General features: G+C 39.9%; 1 protein-coding gene across 1 annotated transcript in view; it reads left to right on the forward strand.

Moving 5' to 3' along the window:
- LOC110979675 (NADPH:adrenodoxin oxidoreductase, mitochondrial-like) overlaps positions 1–14,386 on the forward strand; it is a 74,287-nt gene that overhangs the window by 58,185 nt on the left and 1,716 nt on the right. The gene's annotated exons all lie outside the window — the stretch shown is intronic.

The following is a 14,386-nucleotide window of genomic DNA, read 5'->3' on the forward strand; positions in this document are numbered from 1 at the left end:
GCAATGTGAACATTGCTTGTGTCTCATAATGCACAGGTAGGGGATTTTAAAAAGTAGGACACTGATCTACTTGACCTTCTGTGACTTTAGATATCAGGTAAATAATTGATTTAATAATCTATGCTGTGGTTTATGTATGTTTACAGTTTAAATGCATGCAAGGTACATGTCCCGTATTTGTGCGTTAACATGCATGTGGACAGATGCAATGTGGATAAAGTATTGCAGTATTGCAATGCAGTTGCAGCATTTGAAATTTACTGGAAGCAAGGAATTCTGTTTATTGCCAAATGTTGGCCAGCCCTGTTTGCATATGAATGACAACAAGATTATAACCTACGAAGATGTGTTGTTTTTTTTAAATGCTTGCTTTTACACAGTGTGATAGCGTACAGATTTTAATATTCATTGTACTATTTATAAATATGACAGGTCCTCCCTTTTTTTTTTCGTGCGTAAAACAAAATGCACGTCACAACTTGTGCTGGGTAAACGTCATCCATTTTGTTCATGTATGTATACCCCGAGTATATTTCCTCTCCTATTTTTTGTATGTCTTGAGTTTGGGTGAATTATAAAGTATATTAATTTTGAGTTTAGCGTAAAATGATACCTAAATGGGACAATGGTGTTTTTCCACTGACAGTGTAGGAGCCGAAATCCAATCTTGTAACCAAACACTTTTTCCCAAGGCCAGAAACTTACCTACACCATATTTTTGCCACCTTTAACGTCACTGGCTTTTATACCCTCACACATATGTGTGCGTGTTACCCAGGGGCGAAAAAGAGGCAGGAGATAGGGCTGATAAACTTCACAGAGACACATATTCCCTATCGTAGGTCAATTGGAACACTGGAAGACAGGGTACAGTGTACGTGTGGTCAAAATTGTACCAAAGAATTGCTGGTAAATGAAGCCCTAGGAATCATGCATGGGGCCTTCCTCTGGCCATGCCGGTATATTTTGTACATATTTGTCCTGCTGATTGACCTGCTTCCAACAGTGACACTTTCTCCTTTTTGTAAAGTTCACTAATTCGGCTGCAGCATTCTATTTACTTTCATTACACACCTGTCTTGAATATTGTATTTTTATTGACTCAGAATGATCACATGACTTGGCAATAAAACTGCATGTTACTCTCATCATTGGATATCACACATCAGTTATATCACAGCATAATATCATAGACTAGTCCTCACCTCACAGTCCAAACCATAATACAGAGACCACTGACCAGACAGTTCATTGGTACCTCAGCTTCTTTCACCCAGTGGTTGACGTTCATTTGAATGTTTGTTTTACAAATGTGTATATATGTGAGTTCCTAAAATTAATATATCTGTCGAGTTTGAAGACAAATTTAGATATCAAAGAAACAGTTACTTTAGAGTTGTTAAGACGTAAAGATGTCACTTTCAAACAAGACACTTGTGACCAACACATTTACCCACGTGGTGATGCATGGAGTCTGCATACATTGTAATACTTTCTGTGTAGCAACTCATTGTTTTGTTAAATTTGAGATCATCAGGTGAAAAAATATCAGAAATAATGCAAGACAAAGGTAAAACAAAATAAGTGACTTCTGTGATGTGTGAAATGGTGTTTTAACACCACAGGGGGTGCATAGCACCTAAGGCAGGTGTAATTTATGGAAGTGATTCACAAGCTTTAAAATCAATGCAATGCAAATACTTATGAATGCATTCAAATATAGGTCAACATCTGTGATGTGTTAGTGTCAATTAGCATAAACACTGTAAATTATACACTTGACCCGCAAGCTCTCTGTATACTCATCTGTGGATGTAATTGAACTACTAATTGGAAATGGTTCATTTTCCGCTTGGATGCTTTACATAGTATGACAGCTCTTTTCCAGTGAACCTGAAGCCACAATTTTAACCTGTACCAATAGGGTAGCTTATTGGTGAGGGTTTGTTTTTCATGATCAGAGAGTAATAAACTGTGGGGCAATCTATTGTGTTCTCGAGCAAGCTACTTTACACCCTTCTAGCCTCTCTTTGCCAAAGAGTCCACATGGGTTTGGTATCAGCAGTAAAGGTGTCATCACCAGCAATCGATGTGCACGATCCCATAAGGTGGGCAAATATTTTCTGCAAATAGTTTGCAGCACTTTGTAGTTTTACAATTCAGAGAGGTGTAGTGACTCTCAATGTTGAAATACTTTGAGAAAGTAGTGAGCATTCCACTAGTGAGGTAGTTTGAAGTATAAGTGTGTCTGTAGTGTAGTGTGATCAGTATCAATTTCAGGTACAGTGAGTCCTCGAGGTGTTAACTTGAGAAGCCCACTCTGCCTCATCAGTAGCAAAAAGGAAAACAGCCCAGCACTTCGCATCCATGTCTGGCTTCCTGATCAGTTAGATATGTACAATTTCAATTCCTCAGTGGGATTCAACTCCAGAGAGACTCCATAGTTGGCTCCATTCTGTGAACCTTTTCGTATGTCTGTTGAATAATTCCTAGCCATCACGAGCCTTTTTGTCCCCTCGCTGTCAATTGCAGGTTCAGGAATGGTGTGGGAAATGGCCCGAGATCGGGGAAGTGTATGCAGAGTATGGTCCTTTCATATATGATATATATGTACAACTAAAGAATTTTAAGAGGGATGCTTTATTTTGAAAGCCTTGATGGAGCTCTAAAATAAGTACATGTATTACCTGCATTTTTCTCATTATTTCTCCAGCAGAGCTTCTTTACAAGTTAAATCTTTCCTGGGCTAAAGTAATAATGCATTTACATGTACGCATGTGTCCCTGGTAACAATGGGGGGGATGTTGAGTTGAAACTTATTCTTAAAACTGCATTGGAGTGCAGGCTTATAAGGCCTTATCTGGCAGTCATTAATTATTGCGAAGTACTTGAATTGGTCGATTTCAAACATTTCTTTCAGTTGACTGATTAAGCCAAAGAATTAATGGTGCTTTAGATTACGTGCCAGTTTCAAAATAGGTTCAGGCAGAAACATTTTTGCCACCTTTCTTTAATGCTCATTAAATTTTGGTCATCTAAGATTGTTTCACATCCAGTAACGGCATGACTAAACATTTGGGCTTATGAAAACAAAAAGTTTCATGATAAATGGTAGCACTTATATTTATACACTTAGTACTAAAAATGTCTGTGCTCATGGAGGGAGATTACAAAGTACTTGTATTCTGGATATTTGGTACTTGTGGCAAGTGGATGAAAAAGACACAGGTTCAGCTACATGTGCCCTGACAGAAACTGTGACACTGTGTATCAACTTGCCAGGGACCTAGATGCCCCGGAGCAGAGGGGAAGATGTCATCATCAACCATCCTGAGACACGCACACATCTGCATCATGTGGAATTTAGCCGAAGGTCCATGGTTGTTTTAATAAATCACATGGTGTTACGGTTGTCTGAGTAAATGGACTGCGACTTCGGACCAAAAATGCCTTCCACCAATCAGGGAAGTTTTTCCACAGGGTTTTACATTGCAAACATGTATCTTTTTCTTTTTTGTTGTTGTAAAGATCTATTTCTCTTTCAATCACTGAAGTGTAATCCCATTTTTTAACCCATCGGAGTACTTCAATTTGCCATCCTCTCGGCTTCATTATCCTCTTTAAAACAATGAAGGGTAATACAGCAAGTAGTGCTGGTTTGTGTTTTTTTTATACAAAAAGAAAAAAGTCCACACAGCTTGGAGGGCAAAGGAGGCCAATGTCACTTGCAATGATTGCGTTTCTCAGGTTTCCAGTAACAAAAACTCTTGAGGTAGGAATCCTTCAAGGGGAAGTTACGCTTTGGAGGCACATTATTTGATTGGATTTCCCTCTTCGTGTGGTATTTTGATACTTCAGTGCAGCAGACTGACTACTTCCTGGGTTTCACTGTTTTGAAAGGGAGAGGTGGAACCGTGGCAACTCTTGCCTACAGGCCATCACCTAGTACAGTATTCTTGTCAAGAGTGAAAACGTGTTGACCTTCCCCCCCCCCCACTTTTCAAAGAAATGTCATTTGGCTATGAAAAGATCGTTATTTATGAGTGCTTTGTGCAAAGTGATACTTTTGGCATGACAGGGCGAGTTTGTTGCATCCTCAAGACATCTGCCCCGACCATTGGCTGGGAAGGAAAAAGTGTTAACGCTGGCATGTGAGTTTTACCACCTGGATTGCAGCTGGTGGCATCGTGCTTTGTTTGAAGTTTCACCTCATCTGTCTTCTTCTGAGGTGTGAAGAGCAGGGCAGCGTCCTTCATCAAGAATCCCATCATTTTTTACTATTAAGCCTTTCATGATGGCTAGCAGTGGTCTTGGGCCATTTAAAGTTTAAAAATGAAGCCAAACCAGCAATGAAAGCACTCACAGCTGTGGGTTTCAAAGCGCTAATGGTGTACATCCGTGCCACCAATCAATTTTACATTGCCTCCATGAATTGGATGTTTCATCTTGCAGTACCAAGGGACTATTTACCACAGTTTATGTTGCTTTTTGTCCTGGCCGTACGTGTCTGTCCCATTGTCAGTCTTTCTGGGATCATGGATTATGTTTCACTAACTAATCTAGTACATGGCCGGCACCTGAGAAAATATTGTCCAATTTCCCAATGGCAACTAATTTGGCAGCAGTTTTCTGGTTGTGGTTCCATGGCCAGCCTGCTGGGCTGATTACATTATGTCTGATTGCCTTATATTCCTAGATGGAAATTGAAGTTTAAAGAAATTATTTTATTACTAACTTGGGCGCAGGTGGTTCTGGCTGATTGCATATTCCACGCTCATTGTGTCCAATGAGTGAAGGAAGATTTGACAAATTCATCACTGAGGTTAGTGCTTCCTTTATATGTTTACATTGGAAGAAGATTAGTCTGACTTTTCATGTACTTGTGCAATGTGTATCTTGAGGATTGTTTGCAGTTGAAAAAGTCACTACTTCCCTCAACTTCAACATAAAAAGCTTTCTGTGTTCTGCATAGTCTCTGTCCTCGCATGCACTAATTGTATAGATGGGTCTGTCCACACTAACGGATACATTTGCACATAACCAAAATCATCTCTTTCTTTAACAGTGTTGAGAGTCAAGAAATGAACTTTAACAATTTTACTGATATTCGTATAATTGTAGAAATATAGTTTACACAGTTTATTAGGATTTGGTTGTGCATTGTTCATTAGAATAATCAGGATCTTGATGAAAATGTCCAGCTTAACATATTAGGGGTTCTGGTGGGACAGGCACATAACTGTGTCAGCTCATGTTTTTCAGGTAATCTAAAATTCCACTCTTATAGAGAAAAGCAATTCATCTGTTAAAACATGGGTGCTCCAGGTATAACATTTGAGAAATGTGTCAAAGTCTATGGCTTTTTATTTCTTTAAGTTATCTTAAACCGGAATTTAAGGAGTGCTAATTAAGGAATAATGTACATCACAGTGTCTGTCCACAAAGTGACAAACATGAAACAGGCTTATTTTGCCATTCCTTGAGCAGATAACCTGAACAAAAATATGTATATCTTTGTTGTAGTTATATTGAATGTCACGCTAATGTAGCTGTTACGATAAATCTTAAATAAAAAACAAATCAAAACACACTGGGGGGAAGGACTTGCGCAGAAGATCAAATACCTAAACATTGAACAATCATCCAACAGTCTGATTTTTTACTTTAAGTTCCATTGATTAAATGCATGTGTGTATGTCAAAGAAAAGCCTTTGTTAATGATTATTCTCTATCATTCCCTTAAGAATTGTCTGAATGTGGACGGGATGGTAATGCAGGTAGTTGATTTAGTGCACAAGATTAATGGCTTCTTACCAGCTACATACATTTCTAGGTTGGCAGCATTACAGTGTGGAAAGTGCACATGCAGTTAATCTCCCTTTGGAGAGCACCTGTCTGGTCTTGGCTATCAAGTAGACTATGGAACACTTGACAGGCCAGCCGGCCTTAGAAATTGATGTTCCATTTCAGACATGCACTCCCTCAGCTGAAGTTTGCCCAGAATAACGATCTCACCCAGGAACCCACAATGGCTAGTCCACCTGCTGGAAATCACTAGGTATTCATCTGGAGTGTTCCACTGTAAACTGCCACTAATTTTCCTGTCCGCTTCCCTCCTCATCCTTTTGTGGCTTTTGTCACAGTAACTTTTTTTTGCTGCCTACAAACTGACCCTCCCGGAAATTGACGCCAGAGCGATGATGCCTTTCGGGCTCTGCAGTCTAGTAAGGTGACCATGTGCTGGAGTAATTGACACAGAGTGCTGGGGTCTATTAGTCCAGCTGACTGTCTGCTTGATGTAGATAACTGTCTCTTGCTGTGGAAGTGAGGGTTTACCTTAATCTCAAGACTGGCCATTAGAATCCATGCCCGCATAAAAATTTTTCCAATCACCTCAAGATTGTTTTTGAGTAAAGTAGTGTACAAAAAAAACCGAGATGTAAGGCTTAAACTGCCCTGAGGTTGACCTTTCCCCAGACTAATACTGTGATGTAATCTTTACTGCTCTTGTATACAATACTCGTCCAAATTCCTAAAGTGGACTGAGAATTTGGGGGGGGTGGCCAAAAATCAGCTAAATTCCAAATACCAGCTAAATAGAAATATGCTGTTGCAACAGGCTTGGGCTACTGTCAACAGACTGATTGTTCAGGAGAGCCTCCTATTGGGAACTGATTTCACATCCGATCTGGACAGCTTGCTCTTTCAGACTGGAGAGTACCAGAGTTTAGGTTGAATGGCTTCAGTGACAGTGACAGTAGGAGGTGGCATGAATTCTATGTCTTCCCAGGTTGTTTGCTTCGAGGCAAGGACTCTTTGCTAGTGTTTTCCCGATATTAAATTAGGCGCATGAGTAGGCGCATGTATAAGCATCCATCTGAAATCTTTCTGGAAACTTTTAGATGTCTGTGAGGCTTAAATGAAAGGTAACATTGTTGACAACTTACATTTCAGATTCCCGTACGCGTTTTTGTCTCAGTAAGACTTGGCCATGTAGACGTTATACAGTAAGTACTTTGCCACACATCCCTGCTGCTTTTCTTCATTGGATTTCAGCACTTTCGCACTCTGTCAGTACAGTGTCACTTAGCCTACCCTCTTGGCCTTTCAGGGTGTTATATCTTGCAGTGGCTGAGGTGATGTGACCTGCTTGTCACGTTTCAAATGAATGAGAACCGGATCCTGGATCCCATAGCATGTGGTTTTTCTTAGTAGTTTGTGATTTTTTTTTAGGTATGAGTTACCACAACTGCATTACAGCAGCAAGATGGAAAGCTAAATACAGCATTTGCTCCTGAGTGGCATCGCTTTACAGGTCTGTTGGATCAAGCATAAACTACGAATGCTAATTGGTATGTGAACAGGCACAACAAAGTACACTTTAGCCATGTTGTGCAGACTGACGGAATCCAACTTCAGATAGTTTAGTTATTTCTCGAGAGAAAAAAATTTGCACCACATTGCTCAAAATTAATACAAGGCCCCAGCATTACCTGTCACTTAAAAATGTCATCATTTGGTTCCCCTTGACCACAGAAAAAGTTCAAGCATATTGACCCTGATGATGATCGTTGCAACAACATTTTTAGCGCTCTCTGCAAGATCTTTTCATTCCTGCGTAGTTCTTTGATGTTTTTTGAAATTAGGCGCCAGCTTTGGAGAGCCACAAATGCCATTAGGTGTGGTTCATACATTTCATCACCCACCAACTTCAGCCAGGGACCATGGGCCATCATTAGTGTAAGACAAATTATTTGAAGAATTTAATTACATGATCAAGTGGCAAAAACCTCCCTTTCATCCTGAGGGGCAAATTTCATAGAGCTGCTTAAGCACAAAATAGGCTTAAGCGGGAAGAACTTTGCTTAACAAACAAAGGTTACTAGCTCAAACTCTATCTGATTGTCATGCTAACCAGAAAGCAGCTAAATACAATCCCAAAACAGTATACATCACATGGAGTTTTGGCTAGTTACCTGATTTATCAAGTAAGATTTTTTCACGCATAAGCAAATTTTTTGCTTAAGTTCTATGAAATTGGCCCCTGCTTTTTAAAGCTGTCACTTCACAGTTTAATATTCTCTTAACAAGAAACTTTATCATAAGAATGGGGAGAAGCTGTAGAGCTGAGAGTGATGAAAGCCAGAGCAAGTAATGCTTTGAATCTCATTGTGCGCTCGCCCATCATCAGTCCTGTTTGGTATCATTATCCAGACCTTTGGACATGTAGGCGCTAAACCTGTTGTAAGATTTAGCGGCTGTTTAAATGAAGTGGAACTGTAGTTTAGACATGTCAATTGAGCATTTGATAATGCGTTAATGACAAACTGCAGGTTCATGATGAGATGCACACGAGTGTGCAGTATATGCATGCTTTTTTTTTCTCATAGTTCAAGTATAGCCCCGTTGGTACTTGCACCTGTAACTTGTCACTGGCAAAGAGCTGCATGGGATATCCAAGAGTAAAATTCGTAATATTTGAGCAACCCACACTTAATACAGATTGTATTTTGTAGCGATTGAATAGCTTGAAAAATTTTTTTGGTTCTTATATTACGCAATTTGTGTAGTAAGCAAAGGTCTACTCTACAACTATGTATGTTTACACATACACTTGAGTGCTGTAGATATACATGGTAAATGCAAGTAAAATATCTTAAAATATCTAGATAACAAATTTTTGCTGACCCTCAGAAATATTGAGATCAACTATTAGGATATGGCTCTATTGACATAATGAATTTTTTTTACTCTGATTTCCCAGGACATATTGCTAGCCTTTGTCCCCCATTCTTCTTTGCATCAAATCTCATCCGTAGAATCAATTATTCCTGTCAATATTCATACTCTTAAAACGCAAAAGTAAAGCCTGGGAGTACATTACAAAGCCTGGTTGCCACTGGGGGTCACATGTGGCAAGCCTCGTCTCCCTCCTGCATCCATAACTGCTGCTCAGCCGTCACTATCGATCCAGACAAATCAATGATACGATTACAGTATAAAAAAAAAGGAGGGGTGATGTAGGGGGGAAAAACAGCCTGTAGCAGACTCCAGAACTTGTTTGAATGTGCTTTAGGGTGAACAGATTGTGCAAACGGTCGAACTTGCACATGATCTGATATTTGAACTCGTACCTTTTCTTGTCCATGCGTACCACTTACCTGTTTGTCATTTGTCAACAGGCGAAGAGAAGGGTGTATTTCTGTGCCCTGTGCTGGCAGTAATCGGACTGCTTTCTTTTTTTTCCCCTGGTGTTGTGACTGACTTGTTTACTCAGTGTGGTATTTTTGTACTAGCGCCATTGATTGCCGGGCATCATGCTGGGAATAATGATTTACAGTGTAATTGGCTGCCAGTAGACCTTGCATCACAGAAGCGTATCAATACAAAAAGCAGTAGTTCTGCCTGTGTCTGAAGATTTCAAAAGGTTCAAAATTAGTGATATCAAGTTCTTGTGAGCTTTTAGTGATATTGGTTCATGCTGTAAAGATTTTTCTCTCTATCACAGTCGAAGATTTTTGCCAAGATACTGTGCAGAGAATCCATTCTTTGATGCACTAGTAATGTTACCTTGTGGCCCATCCTCGGTAAAAAAAGGACTTTCTCCTGTTTTGTTTCTGTTAGAACACTTTTGTTACCAGTGGTTTGGCCAATGTTTTTTGTCAGTTTGATTTAAGCTGTATATACTCTTGACAACATACATTGTGTTAGAATTTACTCGAATCTCCTGCCCAGGGAGTGCAACCTGAAGGAGTTGCCGGCAAAGTGGTACATGTCCTTTTCGTGTGTTTTACTTCTGTGACCTGGATTCAAATCCTGCCACCCAGTCTAACAAGCAGATTGATTCATAGTTTTTAATCATTAGCAGGGGACGGAGGAGAGACCCCCCACTGGCAAATAGTATCTTAATATATTCAATAAAAGCGGACAGTGACCAGATGGCCACGTGTTCTGAGTTCGAGGAGGATCAATTGTTCAAAGGTTGTTTAAATAACTGGGCTCCATTGAAAGCTTTGGAATAATGATGCACAGCTCGTCTCGGCCACGATGCTAAAACAGAACATGCCACTGCCTGTACGCATTAGTTTGTTCCTCGGTACTATCCCGTCTGCATTTGTTATAACAGACTATATCTGAATCAGTATTCCAGACTCGCTGAATGCAGTAATAGGAGTTGGGACTGATGTCACAGTTGAGTAACATTTGCAATTCCTGGGGAAAATGTAGCCACATCAAAGTCCTGCAGCATGTTGTAATCGAGCTTGCTACATGTGTAGCTGCTTTAGGTCCGCTTTTTGCAGTTAAAAGTAATGTGGGCGCATCGCCGGCAGCAGAATGATTTTCGGGCTTCGCTTCCACCACCAGTGGGGCACATGCTTGCAGGAGTTGTAGCTGTAGCGCAAGAAGCCCGTTTCAGACACGGCTGGATGTACAATTTTTCATGAAATCATGATGGTTTGATTAATGCCAAGCCTGTCGTACCACTACAGAGTAAAACTCTCACCACCAGCCATAAAATACAGTCCCTACGGCATGCTAACATGGTCTTGCATTTTTGCATGCATATGCAGCTGTGTAGTGCGTGTATACTGTACGTATACGTGTATTAAGTAAAACATGAGCGACTTACATGAAGTCTACAAGTACACCGCTTTTGATCAGGCATATCCATACTTTGCCTTTCAGGTGTTTTTGAGGATTGACTTGCATTTTTATACTCATTCTTGCTAAATCGCAGGGATTTCCCTTTACACAACGTACCTTCAAATCAAACATACCTTTATGATCGCTGTCAGTGATCTTTTCACCATAACCCTGTTGTTATTACTAAGAGAATTGAAATGACCAAAATATTTTCTTTCCAGAAGAGGTACCGTATTTCCTCACTGGAAATCATTTTATAAAGATTTGGTGTTCAGTATGAAGACTAATTGAAACAGGTCACTTGGTTATTTATGGAACATGAGCTTTTCTTCCTCGTGCCCAGTATCAGTCTTGTACATTTGGACTCTTTTTTGTAGTTCCTCATTAAGTGTTTACAATTCATCTTCAACACCCTGAATATTCAGTAGCATATACCTGTAGCTTTTGTGCACTCCCCAATATAGGTCAATAAAAAAAGTGTCAGAGCACTTTTGATCATAGGAATACATGAGTACACAGACAGGATCTCGCTGAATTCATTGAAAAAGACAGCTGCATAAGTAAGCAATTCATCAAAGTAAGACCTGTACATATTCTAATCCTCCTCAATTTTTTTTATGACTGACTGGATTTGTAAAATGTGTACACTTTATTAGTGCCATTTTCTGCATGGGATACCACAGAAATCCAGCAGTCTCCAACCTTGATCAGTCATGCTGTTTGTGAATTCAGCCACTACTGCAATGAAATGTTGATTATTGTAAAATTCTCAAAGGGCAGTAGCTGTACTTTCTTCTAATTGCGATATTGATTAGCAATTGCTATGGATAAAAGTGCACAGTACGAAGACAGACTTTTCCCTCACCAAGAGTACAGTGTTGTAACAACAGTGCATGCATGTTTGCATGGACAATTCCTCAGAGAGATAGGTGGATAGGAGTGACTACAAATCCTGATGGATAGGATGTCAAAATGTTGAAATACATAGAAAATGCCATTTTAAATCCACATTCGGAAGGCTGTCAGTTGCATGTCCCCATCCAGTCCCATCCGGTCCCAGGCAGCAACAACAGGGGGTTGCTTCTGATAATCTGTGGGGAACCTCCCCTCTTCCATGCTCAGGGTGCATTTTGTGCAGGACCCACTGAGCATGCATGACCAATTTTAGTTTGAATTCAGGTTGGAATGTACATGTACCGCCTTTACATGTATGTGGGGTGCATGCATGAGCCTGGTTGAAAAACTTCCCTCCATCTGCCATCTCTTTACTTGTCATGATCTGTGCCCTGTATGACATAATCCATCTAAACAACACAATGTTTTTGAAATTTCTGGGGCGGTTTTGGCTAAAAGCAGATTAAATCAATGTTAAAACAATCACACGTTAAAAAAAAAAGGGAAAATGAGATCCTAAAAAGTTACATGTATTTAGTTTAACAATTTATCGTTTGATCTGCCCCCCCCATAAAAAAAAAGAAAATTTGAGTTGCAAACCAAACCTGCTGCAGGAAAGCTGATGCCATCCCTGTAGTAAAGTGTGAAGATAGGTGAACCTTGACACCTTAGGCTTTTGTGTTCTCTCTTTCCTGTCTGACACGCTGGTGCTGTCATCCAACACCTCGCACACTCCATTTTTAGCTTGATATGAATTCTTCAGACTGATTGATAACTCACACACTTGACATTCAAGATAGATTTCCGAAACTGCACCCTTTTTGATGTGAAGGTTCCCTTTAGGAAGAACTTTGGGCAGATGGTTTGGGAGCGTGCAAACGGTGAAATATGTAATGGTTTATTGTGTTAATTTTCTTATCAAGCTTTTGAAAAATTCTTAAGCATCAGGACAATGTATTCATAATATATTCCACAGTTGACAGAAACAGTGCTTGTCGAAACCAGTGTGCCATAATTTCCATCTAAAGATTAGTATTGAAAATTAAGGATAGTCCAGCATCTCTGCCCAATGCTTGGATGTTTGTAAGTACAGTGAGAGAATTTGGTTTAAGGTGGTCTTAAGTGAACTGGGGACTGAGACACTTCCAAATTGTGCCCCTTCATGGACAGGCGGGCATAGCTTCCTTGTGCTTGGACTTGAGAGGGCTGTGTTTTGGGTAAGTATGTATCTGTAGATCTAAGTCTTAAATGCACCTCTTGGCTTGTTGTATATAGTGGTGGCGCAGTCGGAAGACGTGTAGTTTTGAATGGAGAAAAGACTAGAAACTGAGGTAATTCTGAATAAGAAAAACAAGAGTAGGAAAAAGAAGGAGGTCTCGGAAGGACTCTTACTATGGTGGGTCTTTGTTTGGCCTTTATTCAGGAAATCCGATGGCCATTTTCATACTTGTGCGGGGAGCTTGTTTCATTCATTCTGGAAGCAGAAAGGTTATTGATGAGGTTTCCAAGCAGCTGGTGCTCGATAGCCCTAATCAAATGATATTCCTTTTATATGTACTTGAAGTTTGTCTGTTCATATTAACCTTGGCCTCAATTAGGCTCATTTTCAAAATGGCCTTTGTGAGTAACACCAGTATCGATTACTCGAGTGCCACCTGAACAAAGACTAGGGACAGGTTATTTGGGGGATATTATCCTGCCCTTCGTGATACAGTGGCTGTTGTAGAGATGTAACGATGGGCACCATTTATTCATGTACCTTGGTTGAGTTTGCACAGAAAGATGTATCATCCCTTGTCTGCCTATCAGTGAAGTGTGATGATGTTTAGCTGTATAGGACGGATAGGTAAATGTGCAGTATTTGAACAGAGCCATGATATTTTTTAAAGGCACGGCTTGTTGGACTACCTCTGTTTTGAGTGTTATAAGTTTCAGTTGACTCCAGGAATGAGTTGGAAACTTGTGAAGTTGCATGAAAATGGAGGGTTTTTGTGGTTTTTTATTTGGAAGGTTGGAGCCACTTGATGTAAGTGCTGGAAAATTACTCTGTCAATTAACAAATGTTACAAAACATTGTTTATGAACGAGAAAAGGAATTGTTTTTAACTTTTCTGCAGTGAAACTTTGAATAAGCTGTGTTCCTCCATGGAATAAGCATCTCCTTACAGGGTGTGTTTAAACATGCACCCAGTTGGTCTGTATGGTTAATTTATTAGGGGCAAGGTACGTACCTCATACTCTTGTGACCTTACGAGGCCCATAATTCTGTGGACAGGTGTTGTCAGTAAATCATAGGCAATGTGTGATTTTAATTTCCTTGAGTTTTGAAATACAAGTTATTAGTAACTTTATTCCTTCAGTGTTATTGTGCCAGATTTGACAATAGCAGAGTGTTGACAGTGAAACTGTGCAAAAATCACTTTTGATTGACCAAAGCCTCACGTAAGGAACACATGATTTGGGAAGGTGTAGACCAGATGTTTTGGACTGGATGCCCCTGCAAATGAAATTCAAGGAATGCGTGTGTCATTGTGTGTCTCTTCACAAAATGGTTGAGTGGAGGATTTGAGACACTTCTGAACCAAAAACGCCTAGAATAGAGAATTGGAGTTAATGAGGGATTTCTTTGCACGTTTATTTCAAATATAAGGAGACTTTCACTTTTGGGAGTCCGGACTTTGATTCAAACTTTCTTTCCCCCAATTATTCTTTGTCAGGAGACCAGAGTTTGAAGTCAGCGTTGTGAGAATTCATTCAGTATAACAGTGGCTTTTTTGCATTATCTTTCTGCGTCCCCCTTGGTGTCTTTCTTCCAGCTCACCTATTCCGTTCAAGGCCGTAATCTCAT

Source organism: Acanthaster planci, linkage group LG07, assembly GCF_054643075.1.
Source record: "Acanthaster planci isolate LZ-2023a linkage group LG07, COTS_SCS, whole genome shotgun sequence".
Taxonomy (NCBI): domain Eukaryota; kingdom Metazoa; phylum Echinodermata; class Asteroidea; order Valvatida; family Acanthasteridae; genus Acanthaster; species Acanthaster planci.